The sequence below is a fragment of the Loxodonta africana genome, chromosome 14, assembly GCF_030014295.1.
Source record: "Loxodonta africana isolate mLoxAfr1 chromosome 14, mLoxAfr1.hap2, whole genome shotgun sequence".
In the NCBI taxonomy this organism is placed as follows: Eukaryota; Metazoa; Chordata; class Mammalia; order Proboscidea; family Elephantidae; genus Loxodonta; species Loxodonta africana.
In genome coordinates, this window is record NC_087355.1 from 84,727,884 (window position 1) to 84,752,002 (window position 24,119).

General features: G+C 41.7%; 2 pseudogenes; one reads left to right on the forward strand and one right to left on the reverse strand.

Moving 5' to 3' along the window:
• The first annotated feature begins 17,141 nt into the window (after nucleotides 1-17,141).
• Nucleotides 17,142-17,864, forward strand: LOC111750103 (guanylate kinase-like; annotated as a pseudogene).
• Nucleotides 17,865-18,470: 606 nt separating this feature from the next.
• On the reverse strand, nucleotides 18,471-20,178 carry LOC111750104 (tubulin alpha-1 chain-like; annotated as a pseudogene).
• Nucleotides 20,179-24,119: the final 3,941 nt, after the last annotated feature.

The following is a 24,119-nucleotide window of genomic DNA, read 5'->3' on the forward strand; positions in this document are numbered from 1 at the left end:
TGTGGTCCATTAGCCCTTTGGGCTAATATTTTTCCTTCTTTCTTTTGTTTTGTTTTTCATTCTTTGCTCCCAACAGGATGGGACTGATAGATGTAGCTTAGATGCCTGCTCTCAAGCTTTTAAGACCCCAGATGCTACTTACCAAAGTAGAATGCAGAACATTTTCTTTATGAATTATGTTATGCCTGTTGGCCCTGGATATCTCCCAAGACTATGGTCCTCAACCCTCAGCCCCAATAATTCAGTCCCTCAAGGTGTTTGAATATGCCTAGGAAGTTTCTATGACTTTCTTGGTCAAGTTGTGCTGACTTCTGCTATATTAGGTGTGTCTTTCCCTTCACCAAAGGTAATACTTGTCTACTACCTAGTTGGTGATTTCTCCTCCACATTCTTTCCCTCCCTTGTAACCACCAGAGATTGTTTGTCCTGTGCGTAAGCCTTTTCTTGAGTTTTTATAATGGTGGACTCATATGTTTATCTTTTTGTAATTGACTTACTTTTCACTCAGCATGATGCCCTCCAGATTCATCTATGTTGTGAGATGTTTTGTGAATTCATCATTCTGTATTGTTGGTGAGTATTCTGTTGTGGGGTGTGGTTTTAGATGAGTGCTTTTGGGAATATCTCTGCAGTGGTCTCCTTGGAGCAAAGACTTGAGTGGAGGGAAGAGGGGAGTCATTTTAACACCTGGAGGGAAAGTATCCCACACAGAGGGAATGGCAGGTAAAAATGCCGAAGATCAGAACGTAGTCTGCTTGGTGGAGGCAAAGAGGCTCTTGGAGGATAATAGGCCCATGTGGCATCTGGCCCATGGCAGACTCTCAGCAGATGTTTTTGGAACAATGAGCGCCTAAAGCAACACTGCACATGTAGTATACATGGAATGAATGCCTGCATATATTCTTTCCTAATTTGGCACCTAAATATTCATAAATATTGAAGATACCTGTAATAAGAAGGGAATTGAGATTGGCAGTATAAGTGCTATGTGATGAGGTTTGGTCCTAATTGCTTTATGTTCAATCTCTTCTTTAATTCTCACGGCACCCATGCCAGAAACATATGACCACTCCCATTTTACAGACAGAAAAGCTAAGACCCATAGTGATGAAATAACTGGTCCATGGCTCTCAGCCACTGAGCTATAAAAACGAGGAGTTCAGACTTTGCTCAAAGGCCTACTATTTATTCCCTTGCTGCACCACCTCTCCAGGTGTTAGACAGAGGAGCAGCTTTTCTTTCTCCTGCATTAAAGGTTAAAAAGAGGGGGGGAATCAGTTAAGCATAAGACAGATGATGGAAAACTCTATTTTCCTTGTGAATGTATCAGAGTCTGGTAGGAAATGGATAACTCATTTAAATGAGAGTCTAAAATAAGTTAAATGGAGGGATTACTTCCTGATGTGCAAACACGGTGTGGAATCAAAGAGGGATAGTGAGGTACCAAGATGCTAGCAACCGAAAGAAGCCATTATTTTTCTTAGACCTAGAGGGAAGTTATTAGAACCCAGTAAGGCTCTTCAAAATGTAGTAAGAACTGCAGCTATAGGGGGAAGCCTACCAAACCGGAGCTGGACATCCTGTGTTCTGGGAAACTTCTCAGCCCCAAGCTCAACCAGGATGGTTGCTAATCTTAACTGTGACCTTATATAGAAGGTAACCATCTTACACAACCATATAATGTGTAACATATTATATAAGGCTCAGGTTGGGATAGAAAAACAAGGCAGGGTCACTGTCAATCATGGTCTCACCATCTGGGTGGAAGCAAAGAAGATATAGGAGAATACTCAGGAGCCACACCTCCAGGTCTTAGGAAGATAATGCTGTCCCTCAGTTGCCAGCATCTTGGTGTCAAGCACAGAACAGCAGAGATAGACAAGCAGAAGGATTCAATACCTCCATTTAAGCTCCTGCCAGGCGGCTTTCCCCTATAGCTACAGTTCTTACTACATCTTGAAGAACTTACTCAATTCTGATAACTTCCCTCCAGGTTTAAGGAAGATAATGGCTTCCCTTGGTTGATAGCATGTTGGTATGAAACATAGGCCAGCAGAGATGGAGAAGTAGAAGAGTTCAATACCTCTATTCCTCTCTTCTGCCCTTTGTTTTAGGCCAGAGTCTCACACTGGCCAAGACCAATGGGAAGCTCAAATGTGCACGGGTTCATGTATGATCATCTGTAAAGGCCAGCATGTGGGGCTCAGAGCAGGGCAAAGAAAGAGAATGGGTGTTGGAAGTCAAATGAAAAATAGCATCTGAGCAACATAGGAGACAGGCCACTGGCTGGGAATGATGGGCCACAGGGCATGGTACGTGCATGTAGAAGATTGAGATGTTGAAAAAAGAGAACCTCCCCACTTTCCAGCATGGCATTCAAGGCTTTCTAGTGGCCCCAGCCTGACTTTCTAGTCTTATTGCCCAAGACGTTCCTGTACACATTCATATCAGAGCCACAAGCTCAACCAGGAGCACAACACAACTTAGCATCCTTCGCCATACCTCGCATTTGTTGACTTCCATGGCCTTGATCAGGAGTCCCTGGATGGTGTAAACGGTTAAGTGCTGGGCTACTGACTGAAAGGTTGGTGGTTCAAACCCACCCAGAGGCACCTCAGAAGATAGGCTTGGTGATCTGCTCTCAAAGGTTCAGTCATGAAAACCCTATGGAGCAGTTCTACTCTGCACACATGGGGTCACCATGAGTCACAATCTGTTAGAAGGCAGCTAACAAACAATAAAAAAAAAAAAAGTTTCCCTGCCACCTGTAATGTCCTCCTCACCTCTGCCTGTGGGCAATTTATTCACTTCCATGCTGTAACTCGGTCTCACTGCCTTTATTCCACAAGTGTTTATGTTTCCTCTATTCTCCCACCACAGTTGAAAACTCATCGCTTACTTGCCTTGTCATGTGGCTCCTGAGTATCTTCCTGCATCCTGCCTGCTTCTGCCAGGACAGTGAGATTGTGGTCAATAACCACAGTGTCTTATTTATTTTTCTATCCCAACTCAAACCTGGTATAATGTTACACAGTGTATGTATTCAATCAACTTTTGTTCTGCGGAGGACTGAATTGAAAACAAAGTATGACAGAGAAAATGTCCTAGAGCTGGAGGCCACCACAAGTATCCTAAATGGCTGAAGGAATTTAATGAGAAGAGAATATAGGTTTCTCTCCAGGCCTCCTGACATGTCTGTTCTTGTGGAGCAGAATGCTCACTTATCTATCTACTTTTATAGGAAATGGATTCTGCTGAGAGAAAGATGATAATTCTGCAGCCTGTAGCCTTCAAATTAAAACCCAACGTGGGGTTCAAGGACAAATGCTGACGCTTGCCAACAGTGGGCATTTGTGAAAGGTTGTACAGCTCTTCCAGAAAGAAAAGGGATTTATACCAAGGTCAGCCAAAAGTATATGTTGCTAGATTAAAAACAGTAAAACTCATGCCTTCATAATGTTTGATTAGCAAGTATGATTTAGGTACATGAAGTCAAGCCAAGTGCCTTTGCTCTGTTCTACATGTGGTAAAAGAACATAAAGGGTTTATTTATGCATTTATTTAACAATTATCTATTGAGTGTTTACTATGCTACAGGCAATGTGCTCAGTTAAGGGCAGGAATAAAGCATTTGGAGACAGGAGATGAAGATGTACACACCCAGGTGTGTGAACCTTGGCATCTTACTTGACCTCTCAGAGCCTCTGTTTCCACATCTACAAGAAGCCAAAACCAAACCCATTGCTGTCGCATCAACTCCAACTCATGGCGACCTCATGTGTTACAGAGTAAAACTGAGCTCCATAGGGTTTTCTAGGCTGTAATCTTTACAAAAGCAGATGGCCAGGTCTTTTCTTCTGCAGTGGCACTGGGTGGGTCCGAATCTCCAACATTTTGGTTAGTAGCCCAGAGCAAAACCATTTTTATCATTAAGAGACCTTTATATAAAGATGGGATGATAATGAATTTCCTGCTTTTCTGAACCATTTTGAGAATCAGATGTAGACACTAAAGAGATATAAGCATTACACTTTTTATTAGCAAGTTAATGATTCTCTACATTTCAATTTTCTTCTAGTAAAACAAAGATGTGGGACAGCTCTGTCTACATCACAGTGTGTATAGCATTAAAGGTATTGTTGCATGTGATGAAAGTGTATAAGCTACAAAAGGAAGACATTATTACTGGAAAACCATGGGAAGCAAAAAGAATATGATCTTCAGAGACCTGATACATGAGTATACAGCTCTGCCTCCCTGCTTAATAAATGTGTGACTTGGTTCTTAGGTTCAGTCTTAGCATTATCACTTCTAAAGAAGGGATGAAGAGAGGACCCACTTTATTTGGCTGAGATAAAGATCAAATAAAACGATGCATATAAAGGACTTGGAACACAATGGCATTCAGTAAAGGAGTTCTCTTCAGTTATAGCATTTTTACTTCATTCAACAGATATCTGTCATTTATTATGGACACTACACAGAAGCTGCTTAGGAGCCATCATGTTGGCTAATGTAATATGGGTACAAAGGTAAAACTGCAGACGGATTAATTGTTCAATAGGCATATTATCTGCAATTAGAGATAGAATTCCTTGCTGACAGTTGCCCACTGAGTTTTACAATCAACAAAACACTTTTGCATACATTATTTTTATGGCGTAGGGCAGGGTCCAGCAAACTTTTTCTGTAAAATTTCAGTAAGTATTTTTGGCTTTGGTGGGCATAGGGTCTCTTTTGCAGTCACTTTGCTCTGATGTCATAGTGCAAAAGTAGCCATATGTAAAACAAGTGAATATGGCTGTGTTATAATAAAACTTTAACTACAAAAGAAGGTGGTTGGCAGGTTTGCCAACCCCTGGCATAGGTGATGTGTGACTTCAAAGCCAGATAAAGGGCAGCATCACCATGTGCCAAGCAGACACTAGAGGGAACACAAAACACAACTCTACAGGACTAGTTGGGTGTTAGAAGTGAAGCTTCTTCATCAGTGCTCTGGCCACCAAGCACCATCACTGCAGAGGAATTTCCCAGGTACTTTCCTTCTTTCTGCATTGCTTGGGTTTGTCCAACTGAAATTAAATCATGGCATAACAAAAGCAATATGCAGATGGTTTACAATGCATTTGCTCAACTGCTTTTTTTTTTTTTTTGGTGAAGCAAATCATTATAGAATTCTATAGACTGAACACTGAACAATTGAAGATGGGGATGGAGGATGCTCTATAAGAGTTATCTCGGGCTTCAGGTAACACAGGCTGGGATGAAAAATTGGGGGTGCGTGAGGGAGAAGAAAAGGAGCCCCAGGTAGAGCAAATGATTCGCATGCTCGGTTGTGAACAGAAAGGTTGGAGATTTGAGTCCACCCAGAGGTACCTCGGAAGAAAGACCTTGCAACCTACTTCCAAAAAATTAGCCATTGAAAACCCTGTGGAATACAGTTCTTCCCTGACATACGTGGAGTTGCCATGAGCCAGAGTCAGCTTGATGGCAGCTGGTTTGGGGAAAGAAAAAAGAACACAAAAAATGGACTAGGGCAAAGACAGTCATAATGGTGGCTTCTTCTGGCCAATAGCGTGATAAATACCCAGAACCAAGCACAGAACCTCACACAAAGAAATGGCCTGCCCAGTGAAGGCTCAGGCAGCATAATGGCCATGTCCAAATTATACCTCCATCGCTGATTAGTAATGTCACTCCGATTAAGATATTCAAACTTTCTTCACTCTGATTACCATGTTTATAAAATAGGGGTAATAACAGTATGTACTTCATAGGGTTGGAGTGGGAATTCAGTGAATAAAGTACATTAAAGTGCTTTGTGTGCTTTGGGCATATTTTGAAACTCTTAATAAATGTTAATTACTAGTTGAATTAATGAGTTCGTGACTTATCGAATGGGTGACTAACATACTGAATGGCTTCATATTTTAGTGAGAGGATGAACCCACGATGGAACAGTGGACTAGAGTCACGCCCCAGGCCCTGCTCTGGACAGTGTTCCAAGCACTAACCCCTGCTGGCTCTTGTACTTTTGGTTCTATTTTGTAAGCTGACACTTCACTCTGCTCAGCCAGTGAAAAATTTAATTTACTAGATTTATTTACTTGTTTACCATCCTACTCATCTCTGCCTCCCTGAAACTCTGCTCAGGTCACCTTGATTAGAGTTTAGGGTATTCCCCAATCTCTCAGTCACACATTGCAGACAACCACTGCTTTCATTTCCACTGATAATTAATCTCATCCATTAAGTAGACTCACACTCCTAGATCTCAGAGAGCATTTCCTGTATTAATCTTCTAATTTTATTTTTTGGTACGGAACTTCTCTTCCAGTCGGTTGGCCTCCTGTTATCAGGAGAGACCAGACCCTGGAAAAGGACATCATGCTTGGTGTAGGGTAGAGGGTCAGGGAAAAAAAGGAAGATCCTCAACAAGATGGATTGACACAGTGGCTGCAACAATGGATACAAACATAACAATTGTGAGGATGGTGCTGGACCAGGCAGTGTTTCATTTTGTTTTACATAGGGTTGCTATGAGTTGGAAGTGACTCAACAGCACCTAACAACAATGTGGAATTACTCACTCTTACCCATTATGCATTGGACTTGTCTTCTCCACCTCACAGCCACTTAAGAGGGGAGAAATAATAAAAAGTACAACTATATTTGCAGTGAGGTTCCTGGATGGCACAAGTGGTTTGTGCTCGACTACTTACTGAAGTTTGGCAACTCAAACCCACCCTAAGGTACCATGGAATAAAGACTGGGCAATCTGCTTCTGTAAAGACTACAGGCAAGAAAATCTTATGGAGCAGTTCTACTCTGTGAACTCATGGGATTGCCATGAATCAGAATTGACTTGATAGCAACAGGTTTGGTTTTCATTATACTTGCAATAGTGATTTGCAAAGACTTAGACTCTGAGAGTCCGTCTGGCGAAGTTATTGATATAGCAAGGAAAAGTTTCAAGACAGGGCACATAGAAGAAGTGAGACGCCAGCAAAATTTAGAAAGATTGCACATGAAAGAACGTGGCAAAGGAGGGAGTAGGGACATTTTAGAGGTAGAGGGAACAGAACACGTGAAGTCGTGGGGTGTTCTGAAACTATAGGTTGACCAGTCTCTTGAGAATATAGATCATTAGTGTGCAGGGGGTGGAATGAGGCTCTCAGCTATCGACATGGACGGACTTGACCCTCTTGTTGCCAGTGCTACTGCCCCTGGGTAGGAAAGACAATCATCTAGACTGAAAAAAATGACGACTTATTTTTCCCCTTAAGATTGCCTTCTCAAAGGTGCTTAAAACACCTTCTTAAGGAGTAGAACTTAGGGTGTTTGAGGAATAACATCCTGTTTTCATCAACATATTCCTCTTCTTGCCTTTCTCTTTTCCCCTTGTGATAATTACAGCCTCCAGGCTGATAGAGGAGTCAAGAGTCTTGTCAAGCCAGCCTCACTTGCCTCTTCACCCCAGGTGGGAAGGAGGATGTAGCTGTGGCAATTGGTTTAGGCTACCTGAAATTTCAGAGATCAAGCATAATTTTACAAATTTTGGGGTCTCATTTTTGTGTGAAGTATTTCTAATTTTACTGCTTTGTATGGGTGGTACAAACAATTAAGGCACTGGGCTGCTAACAGAAAGGTGGGAGGTTTGAGTCCTCCCAGAGGCATCTCAGAAGAAAGGCGATCTAGTTCTGAAAAATCAGCCGTCAAAAACCCTATGGACCTTGGACTGTATCCTAGAGAAATAAGAGCCTTTACAAGAACAGATACATGCACACCCATGTTCATTGCAGCACTGTTTACAATAGCAAAAAAGATGGAAGCAACCAAGGTGCCCATCTACAGATGAATGGATACTTATGGTATATTCACACAATGGAATACTACACATCGATAAAGAACAGTGAGGAATCTGAAACATTTCATAACGTGGAGGAATCTAGAAGGCGTTATGCTGAGTGAAATTAGTTGCAAAAAGACAAATATCGTATAGAACCACTATTATAAGAACTCAAGAAATAGTTTAAACTGAGAAGAAATGAGAGGGGAGGAAGGGAGGGAGGGAGAGGGGTATTTACTAATTAGATGTAGATAAGAACTATTTTAAGTGAAGGGAAAGACAACGCAGTACAGGAGAGGTCAGCACAACCGGACTAAACCAAAAGCAAAGAAGTTTCCTTTGAATAAACTGAATGCTTCAAAGGGCAGCATGGCAGGGGTTTGGGAACCATGGTTTGGGGCAACATCTAAGTCAATTGGTATAATAAAATCTATTAAGAAAACATTCTGCATCTCACTTTTGAGAGTGGTGTCTGGGGTCTTAAATGCTAGCAAACAGCCATCTAAGATGCATCAATTGGTCTCAATCCACCTGGAGCAAAGGAGAATGAAGAACACCAAAGACACAAGGTAATTATAAGCTCAAGAGACAGAAAGGGCCACATAAACTGGAGACTACATCAGCCTGAGACTAGAAGAACTAGATGGTGCCCAGCTATAACCAATGACTGCCCTGACAGGAAACACAACAGTGAACCCCTGAGGGAGCAAGAGAGCAGTGGGGCGCAGACTCCAAATTCTTGTAAAAAGACCAGAATGGTCTGAGACTACAAGCACCCCGGTAGTCATGGCTCCCAGACCTTCTGTTAGCCTAAGACAGGAACCATTACCAAAGCCAACTCTTCAGACAGGTATTGGACTGGACAATGGCATAGAAAATGATACCGATGAAGAATGAGCTTCTTGAATCAAGTAGACACATGAGACTATGTTGGCATCTCCTGTCTGGAGGGGAGATGAGAGGGCAGAGGGGGTCAGAAGCTGGCCGAATGGACATGAAAATGGAGAGTGGAGGGAAGGAGTGGTGTCTCATTAGGGGGAGAGCAATTAGGAATATATAGCAAAGTGTATATAAATTTTTATATGAGAGACTGACTTGTAAACTTTCGCTTGAAGCACACACACACACAAACCCTATGGAGCACAGTTCTACTCTGACACACATGGGGTGTCCATGAGTTGGAGTTGACTCAACAGAACCTGTTTACTAGTTACCGCTTCATATACATTACACAACCCCAGCTCTAACTATATGTTTATGCTATATATTAGTTAGACTCGATCATTTCATAGTATTTCAGAGTCAGAGTGGGTAGTTTCTAGGTGCTAAGAAATATATATTTTATGGAAACCACCACCATGACTCTGGGACGTAATTCAGCACTGTAGCATGTTGTTGTTAGGTGCTGTTGAGTTGGTTCTGACTCATAGCAACCCTATGTACAGCAGAACAAAACACTGCCCAGTCCTGAGCCATCTTCACAACTGCTGTTACGCTTGAGCGCGTTGTTGCAGCTGTTGTGCCAATCTATCTCGTTGAGGGTCTTCCTCTTTTTTTGCTGGCCCTCTACCAAGCATAAAATCCTTCTCCAGGGACTGGCCTCTCCTGATTGGACATGTCCAAAGTATGTAAGACATAGTTTCACCATCCTTGCTTTTAAGGAGTATTCTGGCTGTACTTCTTCCAAGACAGATTTGTTCATTTTTTTGGCAGTCCATGGTATATTTGCAATATTCTTTGCCAACACCATAATTCAAAGGCATGAATTCTTTGGTCTTTATTCATTGTCCAGCTTTCATATGCATATGAGACAATTGAAAACATCATGGCTTGTGTCAGACACACCTTAGTCTTCAAGGTGACATCTTTACTTTTTAACACTTTAAAGAGGTCTTTTGCAGCAGATTTGCCCAGTGCAATGTGTCTTTTTGTCATCTTATGAACAAAAAAAGGGGTCCTGGTGGTGCAGTGATTAAGAGCTACGGCTGTTAACCAAAAAGTCAGCAGTTCAAATCTACCAGTCACTCCCTGGGAATGCTATGAGGAAGTTCTACTCTATCCTATATGGTTGATACGAGTAGGAGTCAACTTGACAGCAATGGATGCCACCTAAGTTCCTCAAAGATTGGGCCCTGTACTTAGGTTTTGGGCAGTTTTTGGTTTTATGATAACTGCTGCTTTCTTCTTTAGCATTGTTCTTTAAAGTAAGGTATCATTGCCTCCTGAAAAGATTATATGTACATGTACACCCACTAACAATACATAACCACATATATATATATATACACGCACATGCATATTTAAGGAGTCTCGGTATTCTTTACTAAACTGGGTGTAATAATTCCTTAAAATATTTTTGGGATCAATCAAAAAGCTCAGGAATTGGAAGATGTTTGCTGTTTGCGCCAAGGACATTTCTGAATGGGGAAGAGTTAGTTTGGGGGACATTAGAGCAAGAGTGAACCAGTCTTACCCATCCAAGGCATCTGCAGGGTACTCTTTAGGAAATGTAAGATAAATTACTTTCAGAATCTAATAGCTAATCATTCTACAAAAAAAAAAAAAAATCATTCTACAGAGGGGGAAAAAAAAAATGCAGAGAAGAAACTTCCCGTGATGTTGGCCTCTACCTTGGATCTTCCACGTCCCAAGGTTATTTGAGATGTGTTGTCATCAGGAGCTCTTGCCAGAGTGGGGTGCTCCAGTGCAAAGCACTTAGGCTTCTCCTAGGCCTGGTTCTCATTACATCATTTTCTCCTCCAATACTTCCTTCCATAGACGGCTGGGCAGGAAATAGACCCCAGGTAATTGGCTGCATTAAAACAGAACATCCAGATGCCAACTGAAAAGGAGATTTTAAAATTAGATTCTGCTGCAATTAGGAGGCTGTTTTCTCTTTCTCTTCCTCAGACCCCATTCCACTTCAAAGTAAAGTTTGGGTTCTGGAAACAAACACACTCAACTTTTGCCCTAAATTCTGGTCACATTAGTAGTGGGAGGAGAGCCCACTAGGCTAGGATGTCCCAATTTTCTGAACCAAGCCTGTCTTCTTAATTCAGGGAAGGAGGGTGTTATTCTCTACCCTTGATCAGATCTCTCTCTCTGAGATCTCTTGGGTTTCTTTAGCTACTGTCACATCAAGGTAGAGGAAGGGGAGGGGACACATGTCAGGAAGATGATCTCAGAGCTCTCCGGCACCCCCAGTTCAAATTATCCTGTTCACTGGTGCACAGGTACTGATTTCCCTACCTTGATTTGGTCATTAAGCTCTTACTAGCTGCTTCAGTACATTTTCCCTGAGGCCTCTGTCAAGGGCTACACGCTGCTTCTCCTGTGATTGGAGCACAGCCAATTGGCCTTCTGAACTTATTGCCACCATTTTCCTAATGATCTTTTTAATGGCTGCTAGGCTTATCCCAGAAACCTGACAGATAATGATGTCATTACGCAAACCCCAAATGATGCCGCCTCTCTTGGCACCATTTCTAGTTTAGTTTATTTGTTGTTTTAGGAAGTTGAGCCAGGCAGTGGCAAGATAAATGTTCATCTCATATATACCTCTTACCCACTGCCTTCAAGTCAATTCCAACTCATAGTGAGCCTATAAAACAGAGTAGAACTTCCCCATGGGGTAATAATCTAGGCTATAATATTTACTTGGATCCAGAATAAATACCCATGGAAGCAGCAGTCAAATCAAATGATGTATAGCATTGGGCAAATCTGCTGCAAAAGATCTCTTCAAAGTGTTAAAAAGCAAAGATGTCTCCTTGAGGACTAGGGTGCACCTGACCCAAGCCATGATATTTTCAATCACCTCATATGAATGTGAAAGCTGGACAATGAATAAGGAAGACCGAAGAATTGTTGCATTTGAATTGTCCTGTTTGCAAAGTATATTGAATATACCATGGACTGTCAGAAGAACAAAAAAACCTGTCTTGGAAGAAGTACAGCCAGAATGTTCCTTAGAAATTAGGATGTCAAGGAGGGGCCAATTCCTGGAGAAGTATATCACGCTTGGTGAAGAAAAGGGACAGCGAAAAAAAAAAAAAATACCTTTAATGAGATGGATTGACACAATGACTGCAAAGGTGGACTTGAACATAACGATTGTATGGATGATGCAGTGTTTTCTTCTATTGTGTATAGGGTTGTTATTGGTCAGAACTGACGTGACAGCACCTAACCAGAAGATCAGTTGGAACTCACCAGATGCTCTGTAGATGCTTCTGTAGAGATTATAGCCTTGGAAAGCCTAAGGGGCAGTTCTGCTTGTCCTAGGGTCGTTATGTGTCAGAATCAATGACACAGCAATGGGCTAATATTTAGGCAGCAAACTGCCACATGTTTATCCCACAGAGTGGCTGGTGGGTTCAAACCACCAATCTTTTGGTTAGTAGCTAAGTGCTTAAATATTGCATCACCAGGGCTCCTATCATCTCATATAGGTCTTATATTTTTCACACTGATTTGGGTTCAACCTCCAACATAGTCACAATTTCTGATGGGGAGAGTGATACTACTTTCCTCATAGATTGTATGTTAAAAGAGTTAATTGAGTTAATGCATATAAAATTCTTAAGAGAGTGTCTTAGAGCACCAGGTTCTTAATTTTGTTAGCTCTTATCATTATTGTACATAACAAATAGGGCTTTTCTTTACCCTATGAGCAGGGAAACAAGTTTGCTTAAAAAGAGGTGACACTTTTGGTGAAGGGCAGAATATCCAGAAAGAAGCTCAGCAAAGACACGGAAGATCTAAATGCCACAATCAACCAACCTGACCTTGTAGACATATGTAGAACACTCTAACCAACAACAGCCAAGTATATTTTCCAACACACATGGAACATTCTCTAGAATAGACCACAAATTAGGTCTTAAAGCAAGCCTTAGCAGAATCCAAAACATTGAAATATTACAAAGCATCTTCTCTGATCATAAGGCCATAAAAGTAGAAATCAATAAAAGAAAAAGCAGAGAAAAAAAATCAAACACTTGGAAACTGAACAATACCCTGCTCAAAAACAACTAGGTTATAGAAGACATCAAGGATGGAATAAAGAAATTCATGGAATCCAATGAGGATGAAAACACTTCTTATCAGAACCTTTGGGATACAGCGAAAGCAGTGTTCAGAGGTCAATTTATATCAATAAATGCACACATCCAAGAAGAAGGAAGGGCCAAAATCAAAGAATTAACCCTACAACTTGAACAGATAGAAAGAGAGCAACAAAAGAAACCCTCAGGCACCAGAAGAAAACAAATAATAAAAATTAGAGCTGAACTAAATGAAATAGAAAGCAGAAAAACAATTGAAAGAATTAACAAGACCAAAAGCAGGTTCTCTGAAAAAATCAACAAAATTAAACCACTGGCCGAACTGACAAAAGAAAACAGGAGAGGAAGCAAATAACCCAAATAAATAAGAAATGAGATGGGCAATATTACAACAGACCCAACTGATATTAAAAGAATCATATCAGATTACTATGAAAAACTATACCCAAACAAATATGAAAACCTAGAAGAAATGAATGTATTTTTAGAAACATGCTATGTACCTAAACTAACGCAAACAGGTAGAACAACTAAATAAACCCATAACAAAAGAAGAGATTGAAAAGGTAATCAAAAAACTCCCAACAATAAAAGCGCTGGCCCAGACGGCTTCACAGAAAAGTTCTACCAAACTTTCAGAGAAAAGTTAACACCACTACTACTAAAGGTATTTCAGATCATAGAAAAGGACAGAATACTCCCAAACTCATTCTATGAAGCCACCATATCCCTGATACCAAAACCAGGTAAAGACTCCCCCAAAAAAGAAAATTACAGACCTATATTCTTCATGAACTTAGATGCAAAAATCCTCAGTAAAACTCTAGCCAATAGAATTCAACAACATATCAAAAAAATAATTCACCATGACCAAGTGGGATTCAAACCAGGTATGCAGGGATAGCTCAACATTAGAAAAACAGTGTAATCCATCATATAAATAAAACAAAAGACAAGAACCACAGGATCTTATCAACTGATGCAGAAAAGGCATTTGACAAAGTTCAACACCCATTCACAATAAAAACTCTCAGCAAAATAGGAATAGAAGGAAAATTCCTCAACATAATAAAGGGCATTTATACAAAGCCAACAGCCAATATCATCGTAAATGGATAGAGTCTAAAAGCATTCCCATTGAGATCGGGAACCAGACAAGGATGCCCTTTATCACCACTCTTTATTCAACATTGTGCTGGAGGTCCTACTCAGAGCAATTAGGCTACATAAAGAAAGAAAGGGCATCCAGATTGCTAAGGAAGAAGTGAAAGTATCTCTATTTGCAGATGACATGATCTTATACACAGAAAACCCTAAGGAATCCTCCAGAAAACTACTGAAACTAAGAGTTCAGCAGAGTATCAGGATACAAGATCAACATACAAAAATCAGTTGGATTCCTCTACACCAATAGAAAGAACGTTGAAGAGGAAATCACCAAATCAATACCATTTACAGTAGCCCCAAGAAGATAACATACTTAGGAATAAATCTTACTAGAGACATAAAAGACCTATATAAAGAAAACCACAAGGCACTACTTCAAGAAACCAAAAGAGACCTACATAAGTGGGTAGGAAGGCTTAACTTTGTAAAAATGTCTATTCTACCAAAAGTGATCTATAGATACAATTCAATTCTGATCCAAATTCCAATGACATTTTTTAATGAGTTGGAGAAACAAATCACCAATTTCATATGGAAGGAAAAGATGCCCCAGATAAGTAAAGCATTACTAAACAAGAAGAACAAAGTGGGAGGCCTCACTCCACCTGATTTTAAAACCTATTATACTGCCACAGTAGTCAAAAGAGCCTGGTACTGCTACAACAACAGATTCATAGACCAATGGAACAGAATTGAGAATCCAGACAAATCCATCCACATATGAGCAGCTGATATTTGACAATGGCCCAAAGTCAGTTAAATGGGGAAAAGACATCTGTTTAACAAATGGTGTTGGCATAACTGGATATCCATCTGCAAAAAAATGAAGCAAGATCCATATTTCACACCATGCCCAAAAACTAACTCAAAATGGATCAAAGACCTAAATATAAAATCTAAAACAATAAAGATCATGGAAGAAAAAATAAGTACAATGCTAGGAGCCCTAATACATGGCATAAACAGTTTAAAAAACAGTATTAACAATGCAGAAGAAAAACTAGATAACTGGGAGCTCCTAAAAAATCAAACACCTATGCTCATCTAAAGACTTCACCGAAAGAGTAAAAAGATTATCTACAGTCTGGGAGAAAGTTTCTAGCTATGACATTTCTGATCGGCGCCTGATCTCTAAAATCTACATGATACTGCAAAAACTCGAGTACAAAAAGACAACCCAATTAAAAAATGTGCAAAGGATATGAGCAGGCACTTCACTAAAGAAGACATTCAGGAGCTAACAGATACATGAGGAAATGCTCAGGATCATTAGCCATTAGAGAAATGCAAATCAAAACTACAGTGAGATTCCATCTCATGCCAACAAGACTAGCATTAATCCAAAAAACACAAAAGAATAAATGTTGGAGAGGATGTGGAGAGACTGGAACACTTATACACTGCTGGTGGGAAAGTAAAATGGTACAACCACTTTGGAAATCAATTTGGCGCTTCCTTAAAAGCTAGAAATAAAACTGCCATAAGGTCTAGCAATCCCATTCCTTGGAATATATCCTAGAGAAATAAGAGCATTACGTGAACAGATATATGCATACTCACGTTCACTGCAGCACTTTACAATAGCAAAGAGAAGGAAGCAACCACGGTGCCCATCAATGGATGAATGGATAAATAAACTATGGTATGTTTACACAATGGAATACTACGCATTGATAAAGAACAATGATGACTCCATGAAACATTTCATAACATGGAGAAATCTGGAAGGCATTATGCTGAGTGAAATTAGTCAGTTACTAAAGGACAAATATTTATAAGACCACTATTACAAGAAACTGAAAAATAGTTTAAACAGAAAAGAGAATATTCTTTGATGGTTATGAGAGTGGGGCATAAGGGAGAGGGTTTTTCACTAATGGTAGATAAGAACTATTTTAGGTGAAGGGAAGGACAACACACAATACAGGAGAGGTCAGCAGAACTGGACTAAACCAAAAGTAAAGAAGTTTCCTGAATAAACTGAATGCTTCGAAGGGCAGCGTAGCAGGGGCGCGGCTTGGGGACCATGGTTTTAGGGGACAACTAAGCCAATTTGCATAATAAATTCTGTCAAGAAAACATTCTGCATCCCACTTTGGAGAGTGGCGTCTGAGGTCTTAAACGCTAGCAAGCAGCCATCTAAGATGCATCAATAAGTCTCCTGGAGCAAAGGAGAATGAAGAACACCAAAGACACAAGGTAATTATGTGCCCAAGAGACAGAAAGGGCCACATAAACCAAAGACTACATCAGCCTGAGACCAGGAGAACTAGATGGTGCCCGGCCACAACCGATGACTGCCCTGACAGGGAACACAACAGAGAACCCCTGAGGGAGCAGGAGAGTAGTGGGATGCAGGCCTCAAATTCTCATAAAAAGACCAGACTTAATAGTCAGGGTGCTGGAAGTCATGGTCCCCAGACCTGTTAGCCTAAGACAGGAAACATTCCCAAAGCCAACTCTTCAGTCGGGGATTGGACTGGACTGTGGGATAGAAAATGATACTGGTGAAGACTGAGCTTCTTGGCTCAAGTAGACACATGAGGCTTTGTGGGTAGCTTCTGTCTGGAGAAGAAATGAGAGAGCAGAGGGGGTCAGAAGCTGGTCAAATGGACATGAAAATAGAGAGTGGAGGGAAGGGGTGTGCTGTCTCATTATAGGGAGAGCAACTAGGAGTATATAGCAAGGTGTATATAAGTTTTTGTATGAGAGACTGACTTGGTTTGTAAACTTTCATTTAAAGCACAATAAAAATTAAAAAAAAAAAGGTGAGGTTATTAAGGAACAAGGAGGTGATAAGAGATGACCAATTTGTTATTGAGGAGTCTCTGGGTGGCTCAAATGGTCAACAAACACAACTGATAACCAAAAGTTTGGATGTTCAAGTCTACCCGTAGCCACTTGGCAAGATACTTCTGAAAAAGATATTAGTTATTAAAAACCCTGTGGAGCAGGGCTGTACTCTGGCAAACACATGGGGTCACCAAGATTCTGAGTCTACTCAAAAGCAGTTGCTTCTTGTCTTTGATTTTCCATCTCTCCTCCCCTCCAGGGGTAAGGTGAATTTAAAGATGGCAGGACCAAGACCTGTCGTGTTGAGCAGCCCATCAAGGGCCAGAAAACGCACTCTGCTGAAAAACCTCCTGCAAGAGTATGGCAGTGTCCTTGGCTTCAGCCTTTCTCATACCACTAGGGACCAGGGCCGAGAAAGGAGAATGGCAAAGATTACTGCTTTGTCACCAGGGAGGCCATGCAGAGAGATACTGTCACAGGCGACTTCATTGAGCATGCCCAGCTCTCAGGGAATCTGTAAGGGACAAGGGCACATGCAACAGCAAATAGATGGACCTGTGGCCTTTTTCCATCTGGTGCAGGCACCTTCCCTTGATCCTGGAGCCGTAGCAGCCAGCCTGGAACAGAGATAGAGGAGAGTCTTGGAAAGCAGCTGGCTGCCTCCAAGGCCAACGTGTAGAGCAGCAAGGAGCTGGGCCTGTTTCACCTTGTTACCATCAATGACAACCTGGACAAAGCTTATTTGGCTCTGAAAGATGCCCTCTCTGAGGAAATCAAGGAAGCTCAAGGGGCTGGCAGCTCCTGAGGGGGCACCCCAGCCTGTTTTCATTCCACAGGACACATTCCAGGCCTTGCACCCTAAAATATAATTTCTTTTATAAAGATCAGGGCAAAGCTGGTTCCTATGAGGCAGAAGTTAAGGATTTCCTGAATGTCCAACTTTTCCAAACTGCTGTCCCACTCCATCATCTCTAACATCAGTTACTCCCTCTCCCCTCAGCACTCTCCCTCCGTCTTTGGGTTCCCTGATTCACTGCAACCTCTCACAGAACTCACAAACCTTATAAATGAAATGACTCACACAGCTATGGAAGCTGACAAGTCCCAAATTCCTGGGTCTGGGGTAGGTTTTTTCAGTCTCTCCCCAAAGGCACTCAGCTTTCTCGCTCCATGGGCTGGGAAGCCCACTGTACCCTCTCCTTCCTTGGTGGTGGTGGGCTTTTACCTTTCTCGCCTCTGGGGTGGCTCATTTCAAGCCCAGAGGCGGATGGCAAAACTGACCAATCCCCGTGGTGTGCCACAGTTACCTGGGTGGGAGTTACAAGACCATGGCTAGAAAAGTCACACAAAAAGCAATCCATTACGCTACACCCCAATTCCAAGGCAACCCCCACCTCAGGCTGCAGCTCAGCTCTTGGCAGCTCTGGCTAGTCTGGGCCTGGGCACTGCCGTGAGACTCAGGCCCGGATGGGCCAGGAGACTTCCACCCCTCCTGGCCTGGCTCAGAGCCCACCCTTGGGTGCACTGCACTCCTCAGTGACCACCAGCTGGCACCCTCTGATCTGCTCCCCGCCTGGCCAGAGCTGGGACTGACATCATCCTAAAATAACCAGTGGGCTGGTTTGTATGTGCGCATGTGTGTGACATCGTATTTGTGGGGTAGGAGGAGCAGTAGAGTGATATATACAAAATTGGGGAAAGACAGATGAAGGCACTGCAGGTGCCAGGACCCTCTCGAACTCCTCACTCTCATCCTCACAGGCCACAGACTCTGTGCCCACTTCTTCGTAATCCTTCTCCAGAGCGGCCAGCTCCTCTCAGACCTTCAAGAACTCCCTTTCTTCCATGCCCTTGCCCACATACCAGTGCATAAGTGCCTGCTTGGCAAACATCAGGTCAAACTTGTGGTTGAGGCGGGCCTAGGCATCAGCGATGGCTGTGGTATTGCTTAGCGTGCAGACCACCCACTGTGCTGCCTCCCCCTAGGCACCACTGTGGGGGCTGGTAGTTAATTCCAGCCTATTCCAGCAGGGTCCAGGTCCACAAAGACAGCCCAGGGCACATGTCTGCCAGCCCCTGTCTCACTGAAGGTGTTGAAGGAGTCACCACCACTCCCCAGGGTCTTGTTGCTGGACATAGTGCCATCGGGTTGGATGTTGTGCTCCAGACTGTAGCACTCCCAGCAGGCGTTTCCTACCTGCACCTCCCCTGCCTGGTCCACAGGGATGAAGATACAGTCGTGCATGGTTTTTCCAATTGACAAAGTTTGTGGAGAGTCAGTGACTATAGACACGCTACGAGTCTCCAACAGCACCACTTTGGCACCTAACAACACCAACAACAAGCTTCTCATGGAACCTTTCAAGTTGCTATTGTCAATTTGATTCCACATAGATTTTTAAAAAAGCACAATGCTCTTGGCAGATGTACTTTACTAATTAATTAAGCTAAACTTTGGTTCAAACGAGACTTCAGGGGATAGTTCTAGTTTAAGGTTTAAAGATTATCTCAGGGCAATAGTTTCAGGGGGTTCATCCAGCCTCACTCAGTCCAGAAAGTGTGGATTCCATTGAGAACTTGAAATTCTGTTCCACATTTTTTGTCCTTTTGTGCAGGATTCTTCTATAGAATCTTTGATCTAAGCATTCAGTAGTGGTAGTTGTCAGCCTATCATTCCTGACGATTAATATTTTTCTGTGTTGTTCCACCAGTTTTCACACATATGGCTTTAAGTCTGCTCTTATGAGGGGTGCACTGAGTGATTTCTTTCTCATTTTAGCCTTCCTTACATCCTCACCTTAGATACTAAATGCTGCTTATTCTATTCTTGCACCAATGCTTGGAATCAAGGACTCCAAACATAGGTAATTTTCGTCTTGTGCTTCTTTCTCCCTTCCATTTTCCTTTTGATCCTTCTCCTATTCAATGTCTGCTCACTTGCCACCATATTTAACCTGGAGCCCTGCAGAGAAAGAGAATCAAGCATCCCTTAGTATTCTAGCCACTTGAGTAATCTCCATCCTTGACCATGTGCTGACTTGGCCCAAAGCCTCATCCACATGATAAGGGACTCCTCTTTCTGTGTTTCTCCATAAGTGTCACCTATCCCTAGGGTCTATTCTGCCCTTTCAAAAGGAACTCCGGGAAAAACCCACTGTGTTTGCTTCATCCTGTCTCTGTATTGCTGCCACTGTGTTGTGCCCTAAAACTCATTCACATATCTGTCCCAATTCTTTTTTCTTTACCCTCATATTTTTAGCTGACCCTACCTGACTGCTCAACTCCATCATTGAGAAGCACACACTAATCCACCATATGCCAGCCATTATACTGATTGCCTAATACACCTTGAGGGACATTGCTGGTTCAGTTGTAGAATTTTCCCTTTCCATGCTGGAGACCCTGGCTCAATTCCTGGCCAGTGTACCTCCCTGAACAACCACCACCCATCTGCCTGTGGAGGCTTTTGTGTGAATATGATGCTGAATGGATTTTAGCAGAGCTTTCAGGCTAAGGCTAGGAAGAAAGGCCTGGCTATCTACTTTGGAAATCTGTCATTGAAAACCCTATCGATCACAGTTGTCCAGCACACAACCCATCATAGACATGGTACATGACTGGGCAGCATTTTGTTCTGTTGTGCATGGGGTTGCTATTAACAGGAGCCTGAATTGATGGCAGCAATGATTAAGTGTTTAGCTGCCAACCAAAAGGTAGGCTGTTCAAATTCACCAGCTGTTCCTTGGAAACATTATGGGGCAATTCTACTCCCATCCTATTGGGTCGCTATGAGTTGGAATCGACTTGATGGCAACAGGTTTCGTTTTTTGTTTTTGTAACAACAATATACCTTATTTTGTCTACATTTAACAACCATCTAAAAGAGACACAGGCATTCCTCAGAGATATTATGGGTTCAGTTCCAGGTCACCACAATAAAGCAAACATAGCAATAAGATGAGTCATACGAATTTTTTTTTTTTTTTTGGTTTCCCATTATCATAGAAAAGTTATATTTATACTGTATTGTAGTCTATAGGGTTGCTATGAGCTAGAATTGACTCAACGGCAACAGTTTTTTTTTTTTTTGTAATCTAAAAAGCGCAACAGCATTATGTCTAAAAACAGAAAAAAACAAAAAAACAATGTGCACACCTTAATTAAAAATACTTTATTGCTAAAGGAAACCCTGGTGGCTTAGGGGTTAAGTGCTACAGCTGCTAACCAAGAGGTCGGTTGTTCAAATCTGCCAGGTGCTCCTTGGAAACTCTATCAGGCAGTTCTGTTCTGTCCTACAGGGTCACTATGAGTCTGAATCGACTCGATGGCAGTGGTTTTTGGTTTATTGGTAAAAAATGGTAAGCATCATCTAAGCCTTTAGCAAGTGTAATCTTTTTGCTGATGGAGGGTCTTGCCTCAATACTGATGGCTGCTAACTGATCCAGGAAGACCAGTTAATGTGACTATTAGTCAAATTTACTCACCAATCACTAAGGCCAAAAATGAAGACATTGAAGATTTTTACCAACTTCTGGAGCCTGAAATTGATTTGAACATGCAATCAGAATGCATTGATAATTACTGGTGATTGGAAGGTAAAAGTTGGAAATAAGTAAAAAGGATCAGTAGTTGGAAAATATGGTCTTGATGATAGAAATGATGTCAGAGATCACATGACAGAATTTTGCAAGACCAACTACTTCTTCATTGCAAATACCTTTTTTCACCAATATAGTTGTGAGTATACTTGTGAACCTCCGCAGATGGAATACACAGGAACCAAATCAACCACATCTGTGGAAAGAGTCAATGGAAAAGCTCAATAACATCAGTTGGGACAAGGCCAGGGGCTGACTATGGAACAGACCATCAATTGTGCATATGAGAGTTCAAGTGGAAGCTGAAGAAAGTTAGAGCATGTCCACAAGAGCCAAAGTTCAACCTTCAGTATATCCTACCTGAATTTAGGGGCCATTTTAAGAATAGATGTGACATGTTAAAAACTAATGACCGAAGACCAGATGATTTGTGGAAGGACATCATACATGAAGAAAGCACGAGGTCATTAAAAATACAAGAAAGAAAAGACCAAGATGGGTGTCAGAAGAGGTGCTGAAACTTGCACTTGAACATCGAGTAGCTAAAGCAAATGGAAGAAATGAAGTAAAAGATCTGAACAGAAGATTTTAAAGGGAAGTTTGAGAAGACAAAGTATTATAATGACACATGCAAAGAGCTGGAGATAGAAAACCAAAAGGGAAGAATACACTAGGCATTTCTCAAACTGAAAGATCTGAAGAAAAAATTCAAGCTTTGAGTTGCAATATTGAAGGATTCTAAGGGGAAAATATTAAATGACGCAGGAAGCATCCAAAGAAGACAGATGGAATACAAAGTCACTACACCAAAAAGAATTGGTCGACATTCAACCATTTCAAGAGGTGGCATATGATCAGGAACTGACGGTACTGAAGGAAGAAGTCCAACCTGCACTGAAGGCACTGGTGGAAAACAAGGCTCTGGGAATTGACAGATACCAATTGAGATGGTTCAACAATCAGATGCAGTACTGGAAGTGCTCACTCATCTATACCATTAAATTTGGAAGACAGCTACCTGGCCAACCAACTGGAAGAGATCCATATTTATGCCTATTCCCAAGAAAGGTGATCCAACCAAACGAGGAAATTATTGAACAATGTCATTAATAGTACATACAAGTAAAATTTTGCGGAAGATCATTCAAAAGCAGTTGCAGCAGTACATCAACAGGGAAGTGGCAGAAATTCAAGCTGAATTCAGAAGAGGATGTGGAACCAGGGGTATCACTGCTAATGTCAGATGGATCCTGGCTGGAAGCAGAAAATACAAGAAAGATGTTTGCCTGTGTATTTATTGACTCTGCAAAGGGATTTGACTGTGCGGATCAAAACAAATTATGCAAACCATTGCAAAGAATGGAAATTCCAGAACACTTAAGATTGTGATCATGAAGAACCTGTACATAGATCAAGAGGCAGTCGTTCGAAGAGAACAAGGTGATAAAGCATAGTTTAAAGTCAGGTAAGGTGTGCATCAGGGTTGTATCCTTTCACCATACTTATTCAATCTGTATGCTGAGCACATAGTCCAAGAAGCGGGACTACATGAAGAGGAATGGGGCTTCAAGGTTGGAGGAGGACTCATTAACAACTTGCATTATATGAATGATGCAATCTTGCTCACTGAAAGTGAAGAGGACTTGAAGCACTTACTGATGAAGAACAAGACCAAAGCCTTCAGTATGGATTATACCTCAACATAAAGAAAACAGAAGTCCTCACAACTGGACCAATAAGCAACATCATGATGAACAGAGAAAAGATTGAAGTTGTCAAGGATTTCATTTTACTTGGATCCACAATCAACACCCTTGGAAGCAGCAGTCAAGAAATCAAAGGACACATTGCATTGGGCAAATCTGCTGCAAAAGAGCTCTTTAAATTATTGAAAAGCAAAAATAACACCTTGAAGACTAAGGTGCACCTGAGCCAAGCCACGGTGTTTCCAATTGTCTCATATGCGTGCAAAAGCTGGACGATGAATAAGTAAGACCAAAGGAGAATTGATGTCTTTGGTTTATGGCATTTGAGAAGAATATTGAATATACCATGTGCTGCCAAAAGAACAAACAAATCTGTCTTGGACAAAGCACAACCAGAATGCTCCTTAGAAGCAAGGATGGTGAACTACGTCTCAAATAGTTTGGACATGTTGTCAGGAGGGATCACTCCCTGAAAAAGAACATTATGCTTTGTAAAGTAGAAGCCCAGCAAAGAAGAGGAAGACCCTCAACAAAAGGATAGACACAGTGGCTACAACAATGGTCTCAAGCATAACAACAATTGTGAGGATGGTGCAGGATCAGGCAGTATTTTTTTTCTGTTCTACATAGGGCCCTTTGAAGTCAGATCTGACTCAACAGCACCTAACAACGACTGATCCAGGGTGGTGGTTCTGAAGGTTGGGGTGACTGTGGCAATTTTTTAAACAATGAAGTTGGCCAGGTTGATTGACTCTTCTTATTACTTGAACATTTAGAGGCCGTCATAGGGTTATTAATTGGCCTAATTTCAATGTTATTATATCTCATAGAATAGGGAGCCCTGAGGAGAGGTAGAAAGATGGGGATAGCCAGTTGGTGGAGCAGTCAGAACACACACAATATTTATTAAGTTTGCCATCTTACATGGGTGCGGTTTGTG